The sequence below is a fragment of the Hypomesus nipponensis genome, chromosome 18 (assembly GCF_054491055.1).
Source record: "Hypomesus nipponensis isolate SF chromosome 18, ASM5449105v1, whole genome shotgun sequence".
NCBI classification, from domain to species: Eukaryota; Metazoa; Chordata; class Actinopteri; order Osmeriformes; family Osmeridae; genus Hypomesus; species Hypomesus nipponensis.
Window position 1 is genome coordinate 6,286,958 of NC_140378.1, and position 21,953 is coordinate 6,308,910.

At 52.2% G+C, this 21,953-nt stretch overlaps 1 protein-coding gene across 4 annotated transcripts in view; it reads left to right on the forward strand.

Moving 5' to 3' along the window:
* Nucleotides 1–4,687: 4,687 nt before the first annotated feature.
* The window catches only part of sulf2b (sulfatase 2b), a 40,701-nt gene continuing 23,435 nt past the window's right edge, over nucleotides 4,688–21,953 (forward strand). For 3 of the 4 annotated variants that reach the window (XM_084680302.1, XM_084680300.1, XM_084680299.1), the window contains exons 1-2: nucleotides 4,688–5,150; nucleotides 21,194–21,244. The gene's annotated coding sequence lies outside the window, so the exon portion shown is untranslated. The remainder of the gene's footprint in view (nucleotides 5,151–21,193; nucleotides 21,245–21,953) is intronic. The other variant, XM_084680303.1, reaches the window with a different exon arrangement.

The window sequence follows — 21,953 nt, forward strand, 5'->3', positions numbered from 1 at the left end:
AGAGCAGGTGCAGCTGCAGAGGCATATACTGCATACGGACCAGAGCCCCCTGACACTATATGTGGGAGAAGTGCGTGTGCGCAGTATGTAAGGAAGTGTGTGTGTCTGGGTGTGTGTGGCAGTACAGTTAGCAGTAATGGCATCAGCAGGAGGTAAGGATGACCACCGCCATCTCAGTTCCTACAGGAGGAGACGGAGGACGGGATTATCCTCTCTCTGCTCTGGCATCACTCGTTGCCAGGAGACGCGCAGCCCCTCCCCAGAGAGACGTGTGTTTATACATGTACTCATTACTGTGTTTGTGGTGAGGGAGTTTTACAGTGATGTGCAGCACTGCATCCATCAGACTGACACCAGGCCAATTAAAACTTCACACCACTTGGCTTTTAATTAGCCCAGCACTGCCACACTGACTAGCCCCGCTAGTCACCCGCACGCACACACACACTCCCGGGAAACACAAACTGGGATAAACTCTCTTTTGGATAAACTTTTTAAAGTGTACACAGTTGTTACAAAGTGTTGAGGAGATGCACACCCCCACAGTCCACACATTCCTTAAAGAACACACCTCAAAACCAATGAGGAAATCCAAAAATGAGTTTTCATGTGTGGGTGTTTTTGTTGAGGTGAAAGCTGGTGAGTGATGGCAGGGAGTGAAGGCCTTGAGGAGTGTCTGGCTGCTGTGTGTTGCCGTAGAGATGAGGGACGAGGACAGACAGACAGACAGACAGACAGACAGACAGACAGACAGACAGACAGACAGAGACAGACTGACAGACAGACAGACAGACAGACAGACAGACAGACAGACAGAGACAGACAGACACTAGCTGCGTTCCTCCTGTAGGACATGAAGGATCCATCCACCAGACTAACTGTCTGTCCCTCACCCAGCTGACATAATGCCATGTGACCTACACTGGCACAGGAAGTGCTCCTGGAGATTGACGACCAGACCTGGTGTGGAGGATGATGAATTCAGTCTGTAAATCACACAATAGGCTATTAAAAACTGTCCATCTTCCCTCTCCCACTATTCATTTCTCTCTCTCTCTCTCTCTCTCTCTCTCTCTCTCTCTCTCTCTCTCTCTCTCTCTCTCTCTCTCTCTCTCTCTCTCTCTCTCTCTCTCTCTCTCTCCCTCTCTCTCTCTCTTTCTCTTTTCATCTTCTTCTTCTCCCCAATCTCATCTGCTAGGTGGACTGTCTATCTGTCCCCTGGCTGACTTATGATATTCTCAGTACTTGTGGAAACCTTGAAACCATGGAAACCAGGGGTTACATCAGCACAGGATCTACACCAGCGCAAGAGTTCCATCAGCACAGGAGTTCCATCAGGACAGGAGTTCCATCAGGACAGGAGTTCCATCAGGACATGGTCATATAAAGTCTCATTCTCTGAAGGCTACAGCTGAAAGTGCAGTTCTATTGTAGCTAATGTGTGTGTGGGTGTGCACTGTGTGGTAGGCCACAGCCATGAGATCATAGCCAGCCTGACCATTTAATGTGTGTCAAGGGTCCTTAGCATCAATACATTTGATTGGTTACTCCCCTTTAAAGTCCGATGTTACTGGCCAGGTCTCTACCGGCATGACGGCAACACAGATCAATGTGATTAAGACTTGTGAAATTGTGTGTGTGAGAAAGACAGACTCAAAGAGACATGCGCACTTGGTACCTCTCCACCTCAACGTGAGCTCCTAACAGGAGCTGGGCAGCTTCCTGTTGTGTACGCGCTACAGCCATTAACCGCATGTTTGAATCAGCAGAGTTAGTGTCTTTGAGTGATCAGAGGAAAAACATCTTGACCTGCCTTGTCAAAGGCCTGGAGGTAAACACGCTAATTAGAGCTGATTCATTAAGATGACGTGAGGACTCCTTGTCTCTGGCTCCAAAAGCAGGTGATTGGAAGGGCCGTTCTCATGCAGTTAGCGACGTTGTCAGCCGAGCGGAACACAGAGCGGCTGGGTGAACATGCAGTCATAAATAAAGATGAGGCTGGAGAGAATACAAGGGCCCGAAGGTTGCTGTTGTTTCCAGGAGGAGAGGGGGGAAGGGAAGAGCGGGGTCAGTCACGCAGCTTCCAGCAGGAGGTGTATGTGTGTGTGTGTGTGTGTGTGTGTCAGTGTGTGGGTGTGTGTACTCATGCTTGCTCATGCATCATTATCTCCCACTCTGATTCTTCCCAGCCCACCACCTGCCCCCCCCCCCCCCCCCCGGCTCCCAGCCTCCCCTGCCTCCCCTGCCTCCCCAGCCTCCCCCTGTACCCATGGTGGGGGGGGAGGGGGGTTGTTCCAGAGGCAGGGTGGTCTAACTGGTGGTGACTGTCTTTCAGGAACATGACAGCCCTGCTGAAAAGACAAGCTGCCTCTGAAAGCTGCTGAGGGGGGGGCGACTGGAAGAGAGAGAGGAGACAGAGGAGAACGAGGCCACCAAGGTCAGTGGGGGATGTGCGCGTGGTGTGTGTGTGTAAAGTGTATGTGTGTGTGTGTGTGCGCGGCCTGTGTGTGGTGTATTTAGTTGAGAACTAAGGTAAGTGTAATTTGTGCATGCCAATTTATTGACTGGCTGGCTGGCTGACTGACTGACTGACTGACTGACTGACTGGATGGCTGGCTGGATGGCTGGATGGCTGGATGGCTGGATGGCTGGATGGCTGGATGGCTGGATGGCTGTCTGAGAAGCTGGACCATTAATCTAATTTCACAGATGGGATTATATGACATCATTCCCTGCCAAATAGCAGCTTTTATGGTATAGTAGATGTGTGTGTGTGTGTATGTGGTGTTGGTTAATGTGTGGACTGAAGCTGGGGTGTTATTGTATCATGTCTCTTCTGTAATCGAGGTTAAGGGAGCAGAAGAGGCCTGTAGGCTCTCAGAATCTAAACATAGCTTCTCTATTCTCTCTCTTTCAGTTCCTACATGCTCGCACACACACACACACACACACACACACACACACACACACACTCACTCACTCACTCACTCACTCACTCACTCACTCACTCACTCACTCACTCACTCGTATACACGCTCACATACCCATCCTCACCATCTCTCCACCTTGCTTTAGGAAGTCAGTTCATGCTTTTAAACTTTGTGTGCGTGTGTGTGCATCGCAGCTTGTGTGTGTGTGGTAGAGTGTGTGTGTGTGGTAGTGTGTGTGTGTGTGTGCCCCCTCAGTGCTGTAGGAGGATCAGCTGGTCATGGCTGATTTCAGCCTGCTGCTTCTCTCCTCCCAGTCAGCTGTGAGCTGCCAGCCGTACGCACACACAGACAGCATGTACAGAACCCACCCTGAGAGAGCCCTGGACCCGGGGAAGCAGCTGCCTCCCACTGTTCCCATGGTGCAGGGCGGGTGGAGGGGACGGAGGGGGAGGTGGGGGGAGGGTCCAGCGTGGAGGGACTAGCCCGCCGGTTAGGAGGAGAGAGAGCTGTGGCATGTCTTTCTCCTAGAACACTGTACCCTGCTGTACTGTCTCTGTCTGTCTCTCTGTGTCTGTCTGTCTGTCTGTTTGTCTGTATCTGTATGTCTCTATATCTGTCTGTCTGTCTGTCTGTCTGTCTGTCTGTCTGTCTGTCTGTCTGTCTGTCTGTCTGTCTGTCTGTCTGTCTGTCTGTCTGTCTGTATCTGTATCTGTATGTCTCTATATCTGTCTGTCTGTCTGTCTGTCTGTCTGTCTGTCTGTCTGTCTGTCTGTCTGTCGGTATGTTTGGCTACCTGTCTGTCTCTTTGTGAGTCTGTCTGTCTGTCTGTTTTTCAGTGTATAGCGTACGTGCTGTGAAGTTTTGTACATGTGCTGGTAAGTTTCCAGTATTAGAGCGCATTAGCGGACTTTACTGTGTTCAAGTCATGTGCAGTGTAACACTGCACCCCTGTCCCTCCCTCTCTCCATCCATGCCTCCCTCCCTCTCTCCATCTCTCCCTCCCTCCCTACCTCCCTCTCTCTGTCCTGGCGCTGTCAGCCCATTAAGCCAGAGGTACCAGACACATGAACACACAGGAACCCAGCCAAGCTCTCCATTTCACCCCTCCCTCCCTCCCTCCCTCCCTCCCTCCCTCCCTCCCTCCCTCCCTCCCTCCCTCCCTCCCTCCCTCCCTCCCTCCCTCCCTCCCTCCCTCCCTCCCTCCCTCCCTCCCTCCCTCCATCCCTCCCTCCCTCCCTCCCTCCCTCCCTCCCTCCCTCCCTCCCTCCCTCCCTCCCTCCCTCTCTGTCTTGCCACTCCTCTCTTATAAACTTGTCTCTTTCCCTCTATCTCTCCCTCCCCCCCCCCTCTCTCTCCTTTGGTCTTTGTACCACTTGCCGTGTCTTAAAAAAAATTGTGCATGTCTTTTTTTCTCCCTCTGGTCTCCCCCCTCCCTCCAATCCTTTGGCTCCGCCTGCCTCACTAAGAGAAAGTGTTCTGTTTTCAGATTGGGTACAGGAAGGCAGGCCAATCCTCCCCTCTATTCACCCTCCTCCCTCCCAGCTTGCTCCGCCGCTGTGTATGTGTGTGTGTGTGTGTGTGTGCGTGCGTGCGTGAGAGAGTGAGTAGTTGGGTAAAGCAGAGCGGCAGGCAGACGTGTTGCAACAGATGGCTCAGCCTGTCCTGCCCCACCACTACCGCTACTGCACCCAGAACTCTGTGACCGCGCGTGCGAGAGAGAGAGAGAGAGAGAGAGAGAGAGAGAGAGAGAGAGAGAGAGAGAGAGAGAGAGAGAGAGAGAGAGAAGTGCAACTCTGGAGAAAAGGACTTTTTTCTTCGTTCTGAACTCCCCCTCCCCTTCTCCCTCCTTCTCTTCTCTCTGTGTGTCATGAGTGTTTTTTTCCTCTGTACGGGCGTCTGAGAGCTAACAGTGGTCAGTCAGGCTGTCAGGCTGCTTGCGACACACTCGCTCGCACACATATGCTCAGACAGACGCACAGAGTTAGACAGCGAGCAGGAACAGAGTGGGGACGGAGAAGAAACAGAGTGGAGGCAGAGTAGAGGTCAGACAGACAGACACAGGAAGAGGAGTGGAGCAGAGCGGCGGAGAGGAGATGGCTGACTGATTGGTCCCTGCTCCTCCTCCTCCTGCTCCCCTGGTTGTGGTTGTGGTTCTGCTGGGTCGCCACCCCGGGACAACACCTGCTACCCCGAGACACGCTGGACCTGCTGCTGTGGGAGGTACTGTGGCTGTCCTACTTTTCACTTCGCTGCCTCTCTCTCCCTCTCTCTCTCTCTCTCTCTCTCTCTGTCTCTCTCTCTCTCTCTCTCTCTCTCTCTACTTTTCTTTTCTCTCTCTACCTCTCTTTCCTACACTCTCTCTCTTTCTCATTCTTTCTCTCACGCTCTCTCACTCTCGCTTGTTTTCTCTCTCTCTCTCTCTCTCTCTCTCTCTCTTTCTCTCTCTCTCTTCTCTCTCTCTCTCTCTCTCTCTCTCTCTCTCTCTCTCTCTCTCTCTCTCTCTCTCTCTCTCTCTCTCTCTCTCTCTCTCTCTCCCCCCCCCCACACACACACTCTCTAATGTCGGCACTTGTTCGTTCTGGCCGTGCTGATGTAAGCAGGCTCTGGGAGTTCTGAGGAGGTACTGTAGTGCAACACAGATTAGGCTCCCTCGCTCCAGCTACATTACACAGCACTGTACCGCACCATCTGCCCCTCTCTGTCTCTCTCTCTGTCTCTCTCTGTCTCTCTCTGTCTCTCTCTGTCTCTCTCTCTCTGTCTCTTTCTCTCTCTCTCTCTCTCTCCCTCTCTCTCTCTCTCTCTCTCTCTCTCTCTGTCCGTCTTAAAGGGGCCTGGCGGTATGTGTTTCCTGTGGCGGGGCTGGGGCAGGGGGAGAGGGGAGCTGGGGGCTGTGAGCCGTCCTGCAGCTGAGCACGTGGCTCCGCTGGGGCTCCGCTGGGCTCCGGGAGGCTGAGACACCAGCCGCTCGCTTCCTGTCCCACCCCCAACGCCCGCACCCCCGCCGGCCCGCCAGAGGAGGCAGGGTGAGGAGCACACGGGATGAGCGGGGGGTTGACGTTGGGTCGCGGGTCTGGGAGCCACGGCAGGGGGTTGACGTCACACTTGTGGAAGAAGAGAATGCGAGGCGAGAGAAGGGGGTGTGGACACCGAGGACGTGTTGGCTGTTGTTGTGGTTTTGTGTTGCGATGTTGATTTAGCAGTGTTTCCTGTCAGGACTTGAACTTTGAACTGATTGACAGGTGTGTGTGTCCTAATACAGCAGCCCTAGCCTCAGACTATTTTATGTGTTGACTTTAGGAATATGCTGTCCAAGATGGCTCAAGTCATGTTGACTGTGACACAAAGGAAGACTAGCATCCTCAAACACAGACATTTGCCAGTCCAGTGCCTGATACTGTGAAAGTAATTTCAGACTCAAGGTCGTCTCCGTGGCAACACATGTCAGATCTTTCACCTGTGACAGTGTCAGAATGTGAGTTTTATTGATCCATAAAGACAGATGACTCATGCACAAACATAGCACCTTTCACACATAATCATTGGTATGTGGGTGCGCACACACACACACACACACAACTCCTGGATTCCCAGAAGCATTGTGTTATTTCAGTGACAAGCCCTATAAAATTCCTGTTCTGTCTAAATAAGGCACCAGGTGAGAGCTGCTGGATCAGACTTGATCTACTGGGAGGTTAGGGCTGAGATTGTGTGTGTGGTACTAGAGGTTAGGGCTGAGATTGTATGTGTGGTACTAGAGGTTAGGGCTGAGGTTGTGTGTGTGGTACTAGAGGTTAGGGCTGAGGTTGTGTGTGTGGTACTAGAGGCTAGGGCTGAGGTTGTGTGTGTGGTACTAGAGGTTAGGGCTGAGATTGTGTGTGTGGTACTAGAGGTTAGGGCTGAGGTTGTGTGTGTGGTACTAGAGGTTAGGGCTGAGGTTGTGTGTGTGGTACTAGAGGTTAGGGCTGAGGTTGTGTGTGTGTGGTACTAGAGGTTAGGGCTGAGGTTGTGTGTGTGGTACTAGAGGTTAGGGCTGAGGTTGTGTGTGTGGTACTAGAGGTTAGGGCTGAGGTTGTGTGTGTGGTACTAGAGGTTAGGGCTGAGGTTGTGTGTGTGGTACTAGAGGTTAGGGCTGAGGTTGTGTGTGTGGTACTAGAAGCTTGGAATGGCTGCAGCATATGTGTGTCTCATCAGCCTTGAGGAACAGCGGGGCTCTGGTGTGTGCGTGTGGGCGCGTGCGTGTGCATGCGAGTTGGTGTGTTTGTGCGTGTCAGTGCGTGGGTGCGTGTCACTTCACACAACAGACTGATTTTTCGGTGGAGCGATGGTTGCATTAACAGTCATCTGACATGTATTATACTGAACAGCAGGGTCCTCTCCCGCTTTGTTAGAAAAAACAACAAATGTCCTCGGATGCACGCATGCACGCACACACACACACACACACATGGCTGAACTAATGTGCATCCCCTCACTCAAATGCACACAAAATGCACGCATGTATCTTAACACACACTTACACTTGGTCACACACACACACACACACATTGACATAAACAAATAGAAACATGTGTAAACACCCAGCGTGGCTTAAGGGCTATGCTGTGATCCGTTTAATCCAGTTAGAGGAAGGCCACTCGTTCATGGATCATTGCCCCTCCTTCTGCAGCCTCTTCTGCCCCCCACATCACGCTGGTTCAGATCCTCTCCAGAACGAGCCCGGCCCACTGACACGGGGGGTTCAAGTGTGTGTGTGTGTGTGTGTGTGTGTAGGGTGAGTGACCCTCCCTCTGCTGGCTCTCTTGGGTCAGAGGCCGGATTGGGTATAATAGGGAGAGGAGGAATGATAACGAGAGGGGGGCAGAGGGATAGCCAGAGAGAGAGGGAGAGAGAGAGCCAGGGAGAGAGATAAGAGCAAGAGAGAGAGAGAGAGACAAGAGAGAGAGAGGGAGAGACAGGAAGAAAGACGGAAGAGAGGGCGATTTTAGAAGTAATGCACGTTTTGGAGACATGGTTTTCACTGCCTCTACCTAGACTCCCACCCTCCTCCCCTCCTCCCCTCCTCCCCCCCTACCCCTCTCCCTGCTGTGTTTGAAGTGGGTCAGAGTCTCCAGACCACCTCCCCCCCCCATCCTCTGAGACCCTGACACCATGCAGTATTCATACCGACAGACTGGCTGACTCACTCCAGGGGACTGGGAGAGAGAGGAGGGAGGGATTGGGAGAAGGGGAGGAATGTAAAGGACTAGAGAAGGAGAACCAGGGGACTGGAGGACTGGAGGAATAGAGGACTGAAGGACTGGAGGACTGAAGGACTGGAGGAATAGAGGACTGAAGGACTGGAGGAATGGAGGACTGAAGGGCTGGAGGACTAGAGAGCTAGTGGACTGGAAGACTGGAGGACTGGAGGACTGGAGGACTGAAGGGCTGGAGGAATGGAGGACTGGAGGACTGGAGGACTGAAGGGCTGGAGGAATGGAGGACTGGAGGAATGGAGGACTGGGCTCTCAGCTCTAGGTGGCACCCCCATGGCTGTCAGCAGAGTTGGGCTCTGCTGGATGACGAGGAGTAGTCAGAGCGTGGACGGAGAGGCCGGGTGGAACCGATCAGGTTTGATCCGGATTTAAACTTCCAAAAGGCCAGACTTCCTGGATTTGTCTTGGAAAGCTGTTTGACATTGTTAGAGGCAGACAAAGACAGGAATGGTGCAGGGAGCCCTGCTTTCAGCCTAGCATGGGTAATCTACTGCTACCCCAAAGGAGAGTGTGTGTGCATGTGTGTGTGTGCGTGTGTGTGTGTGTGTGTGTGTGTTTGAATAACTTTAGAGAGCCAGAGCCTTCACTCATCTCATTAGCAATATCAGTGCGAGAACCCAATTGTTTATATGTGGGTGTCAATGAACTGATGTGATTCATTGGGGGGTGTTTATCATGTCATGTGGTGTCAGCATAATTCCAGCCCCTCTGAGGACTAGAAACGGTTCCAGCTCCAGTGTGTGAGCTTCTCGGCAGCCCTCATCAGAGTGTCTGAGAGCCTTCAGCCTCCACATACTGGCTCTCTGTATCAACAGGCCAACACAAACACCTCCAGCATTACACATCAGTCAGCACCTCAGCCCTGCCTCTGGAACCTCCAGTCCTGCCTCCGGTCCTGCCTCCGGTCCTGCCTCCGGCCCTGCCTCCAGCCCTGCCTCAAGCGCTGCCTCTAGCGCTGCCTCCACCCCTGTCTCTAGCCCTGCCTCCAGTCCTTCGTCTTTAACCCCTGCCTCCAGTCCTTCGTCTTTAACCCCTGCCTCCAGACCTGCCTCCTACCCCTGCCTCCAGCCTTGCACTCTATAACCTCTGCATTTAGCCCTGTCTCAGATGCAGCCTCAAACTGGGAATGGGTATTTTCTTCTATAAATCCCCATTGATTTTTGCAATATCTTTCATCATTCTCTTTCTCAGGCTCCATATACTCAACCATGCTTAGAATCACTCTCTTTCATCAAGTTCAGGTTAATGCCTTTGGCTGTCATTACTGAATGACGGAGCTTTAAAAGGAGTTGATGTCTGACTGTGACGCATAATTATTCATGACTCTTAGAGCTGATTTCTTCACAAAGGACACATTACCTGTTCTATTTGATAAATGTGTCTTTCATTTGTCAAGCATACATTCAAAAACACACCATGTACTGGTGGAACGGTAGAGATGAGTCTGGCTTTCACCTTGAGGCTGAAACTAGAGAGATGTAGTCTTGGAATGTGTGCCTCCTCTGCTCACTTCTCCTCTCCTCTTCTCTGTGAGTATTGATCTTATTGATAATCAGTGGCGACAGAGAAGCCCTGACCTTGCCACCAGCAGATGTCTCCCTGCTCCTCTGGTGTGTCTGCCTGTCTCACTGCCACGCTGTCTTTTGAGAGACGGCCTGTCTCTCTGCTCTCTACTCCACTAGCCTCTCTCTCTCTCTGCTCCCTGCTCCACTAGCCTCTCTCTCTCTCTGCTCCCTGCTCCACTAGCCTCTCTCTCTCTCTGCTCCCTGCTCCACTAGCCTCTCTCTCTCTCTGCTCCCTGCTCCACTAGCCTCTCTCTCTCTCTGCTCCCTGCTCCACTAGCCTCTCTCTCTCTCTGCTCCCTGCTCCACTAGCCTCTCTCTCTCTCTGCTCCCTGCTCCACTAGCCTCTCTCTCTCTCTGCTCCCTGCTCCACTAGCCTCTCTCTCTCTCTCTCTGCTCCCTGCTCCACCAGCCTGTCTACCTGTCCCCTGTCCAGGCAGAGGGAGAGATGGAGGTGAGCTGTGCCTGCCTGGGGGCTGCTCTGATGGACCTGGCAGTGGACAGAAAGGGGGGTGGGGGGTGGGGGGGTATTGATGTGTCTCCCAGACGGCTGACCCCCCCTACACCCCCATCCAGGCGCCTGCCACCTCAGACACTGGGCCAGATAGGGTGACAGGAGGGTGGAGGGCAGAGCTGACGGTTGGAGAGAGAGAGAGAGAGAGAGAGAGAGAGAGAGAGAGAGAGAGAGAGAGAGAGAGAGAGAGAGAGAGAGAGAGAGAGAGAGAGAGAGACAGAGAGAGAGAGAGAGAGAGAGAGAGAGAGAGAGAGAGAGAGAGAGAGAGAGAGAGAGAGAGAGAGAGAGAGGAGAGAGAGAGAGGAGAGGGAGAGGGAGAGAGAGAGAGAGAGAGAGAGGGAGAGGGAGAGGGAGAGGGAGAGGGAGAGGGAGAGGGAGAGGGAGAATGAGAGGGAGAGGGAGAGGGAGAGGGAGAGGGAGAGGGAGAGGGAGAGGGAGAGGGAGAGGGAGAGGGAGAGGGAGAGGGAGAGGGAGAGGGAGAGGGAGATAGGGGTCTTGAATTTTAAGTGAGAGTTTTCGGTTGGGACTGGAGGGTGATGAGAGGTTCAGGGAGGCTTTGTGTGTGTGTGAGAGAGAGAGAAATAGAGAGAGAAAGATAGAGAGAGAGAGAGAGAGAGAGAGAGAGAGAGAGTGGTGCGTGTGCTGTCTATGTACCAGGTAAAACCCTTCAAACTCTCATTTCACGCTTCGCTGAAAATCCCAACCCCCTCCTTCTCCTCCCCTTCTTCTTTTTATTGCTTTCCTTCTCCTTTTCTCGCTGGCATTCTCTCTCTTGCTTGCTTAGCCCTGCATGCGCACACACACACACACACATAATCACGCATAATCACACTGGCACACACACACAGGTTATAGAGGGCAAGCTCAACAGGAGTTGTCACGCTAAACTTAAATAAATGATGCAGAACGGGAATCAGCTCATTTATATTTGATTAGGGAAATAGGGGGTACACTTAGACCCCCGGTGTCATGCTGGGTGCTGCGTGTTTAGGGACCCCATCGTCAGTCACGCTTCCCTGCCTGTCTGTCTGTACATGATACTGCCTGCCTGCCTGCCTATACATCTGCCTACATGTCACTCTCCCCCTCGAGTTAGAGGTCCTCTCTCAGAAGAGGCGTCTTTCCTCATTTCTGGAGCTCCCAGTGAGGGCCAATATTAGAATCGGGGAGGTCGGCCAATCAGAAGCTGCTTGAGACAGACAGGTCTGAGTGCAGCTTCCTGTAATCCTGAGTGACAGGAAGTCAGGTTAATCTGCGGCTCGGTGAGCCTGCAGCCAGAGAGCTGTCACCCTGGACAGGAGCAGAGGGCCGCAGCCTGTTAGAGGGGAAGAAAGGAGTGAGGAGAGTGTTTGTGTGGATGTGAAAGGAGGATAGAGAGAGTGTGGAAACTGGCCTGGCGGAGGAGAGATAGGGCAGGGGAGAGAGAGAGAGAGAGAGAGAGAGAGAGAGAGAGAGAGAGAGAGAGAGAGAGAGAGAGAGAAGGTAGAGAGAGAGAGAGAGAGAGAGAGAGGAGAGAGAGAGAGAGAGAGAGAGAGAGAGAGAGAGAGAGAGAGAGAGAGAGAGAGAGAGAGAGAGAGAGAGAGAGAGAGAGAGAGAGAGAGAGAGAGAGCATTCACTCAGGCTGCTGCAGGGTGTGATGTGAGAAGTAATGGTGTGGTTGATGAGAATGACTGTGTGTGGGTGTGTACGTGTGTGTGCGTGCGTGTGTGTGTGTTTTAAAAGGACGATGTGTAATTTGTGTAATTACAGCTATATTAACAGGGGCCTGCAGGGCTGTGGATCAGTATGTGAAACAGATCTTCATGTTCTCCTATTCTCTTACTCGTTAAAAACCATAACTGCCTGCAGCCAGGTGAAACTTTATCCGTTTGAAGTTTGATATATTTCAACCCCGGGCTGGTACAACAAGAACCCCATAGAATCTGCTGCTGGGGAAATCTGTTACCAGTGGACTCAGTGCCCAAGAGAACCTACAGCCAGTAGATCCTTCAGCCAGTAGAACCAGTGCCCAATATCAGCCACAGCCAGTAGAAGCTGAAGACAGGTGAATCTTTGGCCTGTCAGCTCGTCAGTATGCTGTTGTCTAATGTCAGAGAATACTGCAGATAGCAAAGTTACTGACAGTGGCTCCGCTACAGCTACCTTCAGGGGCAAGAGAAATAACAAGTGATGTGTCAGATAGAGAAATCCTCCTGTTATAAAACCAGCCTGATCACTGTTCCCCCATACACACACACACACACACTTACACGCACACACGCACACACACACGCTAGGCACAGATGCGAGGAAAGGGGAGCGAGGCTGGGAGGAAGGGAGAGGAGGCGGGGATGTACAGACGAGCTATGTCTGTTCCTGCCAAATGAAATCCGTTGAAACGTCTGACAGCAGAGTGTTGTTGTTGCTGTTGTTGTTAATGTAGTCTTTTGTGTGAATATAGTGTTGCAAGGCTCTGTCACTGAGACACTGACACAATAATAGAGCTGTTAGCTGCCGTGTCAGCTAAAGAGCAGCCGCTCCTGTCTGGCCCTCTGAGTCCTAGCTAATGGCTTCTCCTTGTTGTTGTGAACACATGAAGGTTAGAGGTAGACCGTCTAATGGGTGGTATCAGACACACACACGGGGGCAGGGAAACAGACACACACACAGAGCAGAGAAACAGACACACACACAGAGCAGAGAAACAGACACACACACAGAGCAGAGAAACAGACACACACACAGAGCAGAGAAACAGACACACACACAGAGCAGAGAAACAGACACACACACAGAGCAGAGAAACAGACACACACACAGAGCAGAGAAACAGACACACACAACAAACACACACACACACACACACAGAGCAGAAAAACAGACACACACACAGGCAGAGAAACAGACACACACACAGGCAGGCACATCAGAGGGTTACTTCCAGCCTGGTGGAGCGTCATCAGATCATCCCTCTCCTCTGCCAGATGCTCCATTATTTAACAGCTGCCTGGAGAGGAGCTGCTCTCCTCAGCAGAGGTTCAGTGCTGCTGCTAACGCCACGGCTGCTACAGCCCAGCCTGCAGCACCACACCACAGTACAACTACCTCTGTTCTCATGGCACTGCTATCACACTGTTATGTCCTCCACTGCTATACTACCTCTGTAACTAACTCTGCTATCACCATTACTGTACCTCTGTAACTAACTCTGCTATCACTATTACTGTACCTGCCTCTCAGGTACCCGGACTGGCAAACAGACAGAGAGACAGGCATGATCTAACCCTAACCCTAACCCCCCCCCCCCCCCCCCCTCTCTCTCTCTCTCTCTCTCTCTCTCTCTCTCTCTCTCTCTCTCTCTCTCTCTCTCTCTCTCTCTCTCTCTCTCTCTCTCTCTCTCTCTCTCTCTCTCTCTCTCTCTCTCTCTGTTAGATTGCTGCCTTACCCCTGCAATCCCTCAACCCCCCCCCACACCTCATCAAGGCCCTATAGAGCTTTAGATGCAGCTATTTGTTGCAGGGTTGTCGTTGTCGTCCCCCCACCCCCCACCCCCCCCACCCCCCAGGGACTGGCCCAGTGGGAATTGGCAGCTCAGAGTGCAGAATGAAAGACGAGGGCAGAAAGTCATTTTTGGACCAATTGCGTCTCTGAAACCCTGGCATCAGTATTCTGGTCAGACCTGAAGTCAGACAAAGGGAGAAAGAGGGAAAGTGAAAAAGCGAGGGAGGGAGGGGGGTGGGGGGAGACTAGCCAACATTGAAGTCTTTTGATTTCAGATTGTAAATGGCTCTCTCCCTCGGTGCCCTCTCTCTTTCTCTCGTCTGCGAGATCAACGTGAGGTGAATCGAAGACAGAGATGTATGTGTTTGTGTGTGTACGAGTGTGTGTGTGTGTGTGTGTGTGTGTGGTAGTAAGGGGGGAGAAGTGCAGTAAAGACTTTGACTGTGACTGCTGTCTTTGTGTTGTGACTGTTTTGCTCTGTTTGTGTTGGTTTCTGCAGACCTCATGCAGACCAAAACACCACACAAACTCACACTCTAGGAGAATGTGTTAACTATTAATAATATTTAGGGTGTTGGTAGACTGATTGAGTTAAACATAATAAGCTTCCAATTTATAATCATATCACAATTACTCTTCAAGTACAGAGGTAATCTTATATTTGAGTGTTTCTTTTTTGGCACGCATTCCCAGAGACTTTCTAAATTATTTTTGTGTATTCAAATACTGTAACTACTGTAAAAAAACACATCTCTACTCTCCATTCACCATGCTGTTGCTTGTGTTTGTCCTTTGGTGCTGGCAACTTGGAGTGTGTTCTAGGAAAAATGTTGTAGTAAAACTCAAGGTGTGAATGCGCACAAGCCAGACTAGAAGCAGTGGAGCAGCGGGGCTAACTGCCGTCACGTCAGAACAACAGTGCTGTGAGCTGAACACGACATGTCACTGCTCTCACCAAGCTGAGGAGGGAACCTTCTACTGTTGGAGGTAACAAGGTGCCTTCGAAACCTTCTAGGAGTAGGGATTCCATCACTGCCAAAGAGCACTCACACTCTGTCTACACACACACACAGATACACACACAGACACACACACAGGCACACACACAGACAAGCACACACACAGACACAGTACTGTACACAAACATAAACACACACTTTGCCCACTCTGCATTCTCATAGTCATTTGTCAAAGTGGGTGGAGCTCTGGGTCAGCAGAAGATGTCAGAGGACAGAGAGATGGAGGGATGGAGGAGGAGGAGGAGGAGCGAAGGTGGATGAGTGATGGGAGAGTGAAGAATGAACACAAGGACAATAGGGGAGGGGCTTGTCAGGAAAATCTTTAGGGTGTTACACCCCCCCCCCCACACACACACACACCCTCTCCCTCACCTCACTTCACCCCCCCTCCTCTCCCCTCACTGCTGTGACCCACCGAGGGGACCCAACAGGGACCTCACATTCCTGATTAATGATGGACTGTGGACACAAACAATGTGGTGACACACAAATGTACACGCATGTACTCACACACACACACACACACACACACACACACACACACACACACACACACACACACACACTGCTAGTGCTGGTGCTAATCAAGTCCTTGATCCAGCCAAGTGGTCTTGAAGCTGATCAGTCTCTCTCCTCTCTCTTCCTCCTCCCCCTCATCTTCTTGTCTCTCTCTCTTCTTCTCTTGCCCCTCCTCCTCCTCCTCCTCCTCCTCCTCCTCCTCCTCCTCCACATTCCAGGTCTAGAGATCATCCTCCCGGTTTAGACTCACCCGTAGTGCTGTCGGCCCACATGTGGTTCTGATCAGCCTGTTCTCCTGCGAGCTTCAACACACACACACACACACACTCAGAAACCCAGTCAGCCGTGGGCAGCAGAGTCAGATACCTATTCAGGTTCAGATTATTTCCTTGTTTGCTTTACTAATCCAACTGACTGATGTATTTGGATGATTGGTCATGGAACATGCTTTCCTGTGAGTGTGTGCGCCCATGCCAGTGTGTGTGCCCATGTGATGTGTGTGTTTACCCATGAGAGTGTGTGATTTTCCGAGGATGCTGTTTATATTGTACTGGTTCCTCAGAGGGTTGACCCTGCTGTCTTGATGCCATTGTATCTTTGGGGACCTGGACAGATTTATGACCAGGGTACATGTGTGTGTGTGTGTACGTGTGTTTGTATGTTTGTGTACGTGCGTGTATGTGTGTGTGTGTGTGCTTGTGAGAGAGAGTGTTTTACAAAAGGACTTGGTCAGATTATTTATAACTGGGGGCTTCATCTCTCATAGTTGTGCCTCCAAACTGAAACGACCTCATCCATCACCACGGCAACGCACACACAAACACACCAACACATGCGTGCGCACTAGTCTTGTATCAATCTCTTGAGCCCCTTCCAGTGTCCCACCCCTCCTCTTGACACCGAGGCATGCCGTTCTGCCCAGAGACCTGCACACATGTGGAATGACATAAGCCCAGCAGGCTGGAGTCTCTCTGCAGAGAGGCTGCTTCACAAACAGCCCCGGGTCCTCCCAGCTGCACTGGAATCACATTGATGACTTCAACCTGTGTGCGTGCCTGTGTGTGTGTGTGTGTGTGTGTGCCTGTGTGTGCGTGCCTGTGTGTGTGTTTGCGTGTAAAGGTTAGTATGCCCACGCAGACACACACTCCTCTCCACCTCTCCGTCCCTCCAGCGCTCCCCTGCACTCCTCTCTCCGCCTCCTGCCCTTCTTCCCTTCTCCCCCCCCATCCTCTTCTTTCCTCTCTCTATCTCCCCCCCCCCCTCCTCGGTTCTCCTCGCTTTATCTTCTCCCTTCCTCCCCTTCTCCTCCCCCTCCTCTGCTCCTCTGCTCTCCGCCAACTATCCCCTCCTCTCCATCCGTCACTCCCCCCCATCCTCCTCCCCTCCTCTCCTCCTCCTTCCCTCCTCCTCTCCTCCTCCTCCCCTCCTCCTCCCCCCTGCTCTCCTCAGTGCAGTATTGATTTACGGTGTCCTGCGTGGGACAAACCTGGCCTGCAGGCCTGCGGCTCTGCTGGAGCTACGGCTTCCTGTCAGAACCCTCAGCTTGCTGCTCCTCTGCTGTGTGTGAGGAGCTCTGCTTCTGACTGTGTGTGTGTGTGTGTGCAGTGGGGGGGGTGGGGGGGTGAGGGGGCAAGGTGTCTGTGAGCAGCTGTTTTTTGCTAGTCTGGAGTTTGAGAGGGAACAGCTGCTTTTGTACTATAAGTGCAAGAACCCGTAGAAACACACACACACAGACACACACCCAGCCCTCAGGCCATAGCCGAACAGGGAGCAATGAGAGAACCATGTGAGACTGATCTTTTCTCCTCTCCTCTCCTCTCCTCTCCTCTCCTCTCCTCTCCTCTCCTCTCCTCTCCTCTCCTCTCCTCTCCTCTCCTCTCCTCTCCTCTCCTCTCCTCTCCTCTCCTCTCCTCTCCTCTCCTCTCCTCTCCTCTCCTCTCCTCTCCTCTCCTCTCCTCTCCTCTCCTCTCCTTCCCTCACCCTCTCCCCCCCCTTCTCTGTTCTCCTCCACTTCCCTCTCCTTTCCTCTCCTCTCTCCATTCCCCTGCCCAGACAGAGGCAGACGTCCGACAGAGTTGAGCTTAAGTGTGTGCAGAGAATATAGGCTGTGTGTGTAGAGCTGTGCGTGTGATGGGGTGCGGTGTGTGTGTGTGTGTGTTGTCAGAGAGCGGAGGCCAATGGCAGACCAGACGGAGGGCGTTTGGTTATTCAACCATCCGTTCACTTCTGGGGTGACCAGTCAGACACACTGAAGTCTGTTTGTTGAACTGTCCCTCTCTTTATCCACACATGTCGATGCTACGTGTGTGTGTGTGTGTGTGTGCGTCTCCTGGGTGCGGTGGTGTGCAAGCCGTCCCTGGTGCTGACCTGCTGTGTTCTGGTTAGCTGCTCACCTTGACCAAGGACACTGCAGCTGGATGGCTGGGTGTCTAGCTGGGTGTCTCCCTAGATGTAGACCAGGCTGAGAGGGAGGAGGAACGGATCTGTTGTTTAAAACATGATTCGACGCTCCCCATCAACCCCCCCTCTCCTCCTCCTCCTCACTCCCCGCCTCTCTCTTTCTCTCTTGGTCTTTGTGTCTCCGTCTCTCCCTCTCTCGCTTTTCCTATCTCTCACCCTCCCCCCCTCCCCCCCTCCCCCTATTTTTTCACTCCCTCTTTGTTTCTCTCACTCAGTCATGTTAAACGTTGTTGATTTGTTAACAAGGGCATGTGCAGCAGACCAGCCTTATTCATCAGCCCCCAACAGACACTTTCTCATGGCTCCTTCTAGAGACGGAGGCGGTTCCACTGCGTGAGTGCGTGTGTGTACCAGACCGAGTGTGTGTCCCCGAAGACAGAGAGAGTGTTCTAGATTCGACTGTGTTCTCTCGGAGGGTGGGTGTGCGTTATTTACCAGCGCTGGCCTTGCCTCCAGCCCAAACAGTCATTATGGGAAGACGTGTCATGCCAGGTCGGGGTTATTACCCTGCGGCTCCTCCATCATCTCAGCCTCCCTTCTCTCCTCTCTCCTCCTCCACTGTCTGAGCTCTTCATCCTCTCCACAGCTGACACATTCAGATTGCCTGTGTGTGTTGGTGTGTCTGTGTGTGTTGGTGTGTCTGTGTGTGTGTGTAAAAGAGTGGTTGAGAGAATCAGAGCAGTAGATCAACTATAGAGTTGGCAGGCTGGTGGAGAGGTGTTTTTCAGGGGGGGGGGGGGTCCCTGCCTGCCTACCTGGTGAAGGCAGTGGCAGGTGGAGTAGCATGTGTGCGTGTGTGTGTGTGTGTTGGGGGGGGGAGATTACTGTAGATGTGCTGGTCTCTCTCTAGTCTATCTCCCTTTTCTCTACTGTCTAGTTGTGACTGGCAGACTCCTCCCACTCCTCCTCCCCGTTCTCAACTTCTCTCTTCCTTTCCATGTCCTCTTTCTCCCTCTCCTCCTCCTTCTGCTTCTGCTCATTGTCCTCCCTATCCCCTCCTCCTCCTCCTCCTCCTCCTCCTCCTCCTTCTCCTCCTCCCCCTCTTCCTCCTCTTCCTCCTCCTCCTCCTCCTCCTCCTCCTCCTCCTCCTCCCCCCTCCTCCTCCTCCTCGTCAGTGAGGAAGTGAGCAGATGTTGAGGAAGTTGCTTCACACGCCGCTCACGTCCCAGCTGGAGAGGAAAGAGAAGAAAAGGCCGGGAGATATTATTAATTTCCTGTCAGTCTGCTTGCGTTCATGTGTCCATGTTTGCCTTGTCTTGTTATTTCTATATCTATCTATTAGTGTGAATGTGCTCTGACGTGCATCTATCTGGCTCATGTCCCTCAGGGACTGAGTCACACACACACTTCCTGGCAGCACAGGCCTCATCACCATAACGACTGTTCACAGACGAGGGGGAGGGGGGTGGGGTGGGGGTGGGGGGGGTATGACTCCCTGCGGACCCCTGGCCGGCTGGCTGCCTGTCTGTCTGGAGGGACGTCTGTCTCTCTGCCCCTTGAGGGACCTACGCAGGTGATCAGGCGGTATCGGTACAGGTGGTGAATGTTTCATTCCCCTGGGGGAGGGGGCAACATCTCAGCACCCTGAATACCACCCCCCCCCCCCCACACACACACACACACACACACTGACTCACACACCTGTGTGCTGGGGGTGTCCTGCCGTTCAGGGAGCTGTACCATTAGCAAACCAGCCAGAAGTGTATCTACAGCAGGGAGCCTGCCCACACACACACACACACACACACCCTCATGCTGCCCCGAGGATGGGCTGCATGACTAATGGCTGTTGTCCCTTCCCTGTGTGAGATCAACTGAGGCATTATGAGACGGCAGAATAGGAAGTGCTGTTGAGCTGCTGTACTGGCTGAGAGCAGAGCACACCCTGCTACACACATGGACTGGGACACTCACAGACACACAGAGACCGGTAGAGCCACAGGTAAAGTTAAAGACTAATGGGAGGTTAGACCCCCCCCCCCCCAAACACACACACACACACACACACACACACACACATAGACACACAACCACCTCAGCCCCCCCTCCCAGATCCAGTTGCCATGGAGAGAGAACAGTAGAGGCTGGCTGCAGGGAGGCACATCTACAAAGGGTGGTGGGTGGGGAGGATGGAATTGGCAGGATGGGAGCCAATCGGTATTCAGTCACGTGATACAGCCCTCTTTGAGGACTGTTAATGAGGCACACCCACCCTGTTACTGACTGCTGCACACAGAGGAAGTGTGTGTGTGTGTTTGTGTGTTTCTGAGCTTCTGCACGTGTCAGTGTCTGTGCGTGTCTGTGTCTGTCTGTCTGTCTATGTGTGTGTGTCTGTGTGTGTATGTGTGTCTGTGTGTCTGTCTGTCTATGTGTGTGTGTGTGTCTGTCTGTCTGTCTATGTGTGTGTCTGTGTGTGTATGTGTGTCTGTCTGTCTGTCTATGTGTGTGTGTGTGTGTGTGTATGTGTGTCTATGTGTGTGTCTGTGTGTGTATGTGTGTCTGTCTGTCTGTCTGTCTATGTGTGTGTGTGTGTCTGTGTGTGGATGCATGTGGGTGTGTGCATGCGTGGGTTCAGTCCATGCATGAAAATCATGCTGTAACACAGCCATGCCTGCTGGGTGGGGTGCTGGGGTAATAGATTCCTGCTCTGTTTCTGTCTGTTGGAGAATGTGCGGAGGATGGAGGGAAGGAGATGGAGAGACAGTGGGGAGGGGGAGAGATGGAGAGAGAGCGTGAGGTGGGTGAAGAGATGGGGAGAGTGTTTCATTTCTTTTGGGGATTGAACCTGGTCACCCACTTGGTGCATAGTTAAGAGAGACCTACTTCTCCACCGACGCTCACACACACACATTCCTCTCCTCGCCCACACTCCTCTCATCACACACACTCACTTCTCTCCTCACCGCTGACAGAGGACGCGGACAAAGTCACGCACCTCCATGTGCATGACTGTGAGTTTGAACAAGTGTGCGTGTTTGAACGTGTGCGTTTGTGTGCGGTGTGTGGTGTGTGTGTGCGTGTGTTTGAACGTGTGTGTGTCCTTCCTCGCTCCAGTCTGTTCAGTTTGATTTATCTGCAACAGAAGGTCTTTGATGACTCTGCTCTGATCCATCTTGTTGAGAAAATAAGAGAAATTGTTTCTTTATAGGAAAGAATGAGTTGGCTGCTGGGGAGACCTCTATCCATCTCTCTCTCTCTCTCTCTCTCTCTCTCTCTCTCTGTCTCTTCTTTGCTGTGCCAGTTCAAGGTCAGAGAGTGGAGAGTGTTGTAAATGTGTGCAGGCCTCTCAGATCAACCTTCTGGAGCGTTGAGCAGAAGACTAGCACAGCTGCTGGGGTGTCTAACGCTCAGACCTCCAGGGTCATCTTGTGGCCTACATGTATGTGTTACTTTAGTGACTCACTAGGTGTGTGTGTGTGTTTGTGTGTGACTGACCAGACCTATTTCTGTGTTACAGATCCTTGGGTCACAGTGGAAGCAAACTGACCACTCACTGTCTGGAGTCAAGGTAATGCATACACCTCCTTCTTCCTCTCTCTCTCTCTCTCTCTCTCTCTCTCTCTCTCTCTCTCTCTCTCTCTCTCTCTCTCTCTCTCTCTCTCTCTCTCTCGCTCTTCTGTTTCTCTGTGTCTCAATCTCTTTCTCTGTCCGTCTCTCCTCCTATCTCCCCCTCTCCTTCTCTCTCCCCTTATTCCTCCAAAATCCTCTCTCTTTCTTTCAATCTCTCTTTTTCTCTCTCTCTCCCCAGACAGTAACAGACAGTTACTTCAAGAGTAGCTTACTGAATTGTTTTATAACTAGCCTGCTCTAGTTTAGTGGCCAACTGTGTGTGTGTCTATAGCTGTGAGTGTGACTGTATCTCTGTGTCTGTATCTGTGTGTGTGTGTGATTGTAGGACAATTAATGTATCCAGGCACACACTCACTCTCACACATACACACACCGACTCACACATGCATGCACATCAAGACACACACTTCCTGTGCTGTGTCTCTGATGGATTCTGCTGTTAATATGTCCTGCAGTGGTGCTGCTGGAGCCGGTTAGGTACCTGATCCATCACCCTCTCACTGGCGACACCCCCCCCCTCTCTCTCTCTCTCTCTCTCTCTCTCTCTCTCTCTCTCTCTCTCTCTCTCTCTCTCTCTCTCTCTCTCTCTCTCTCTCTCTCTCTCTCTCTCTCTCTCGCTCTTCTGTGTCTCTGTGTCTCAATCTCTT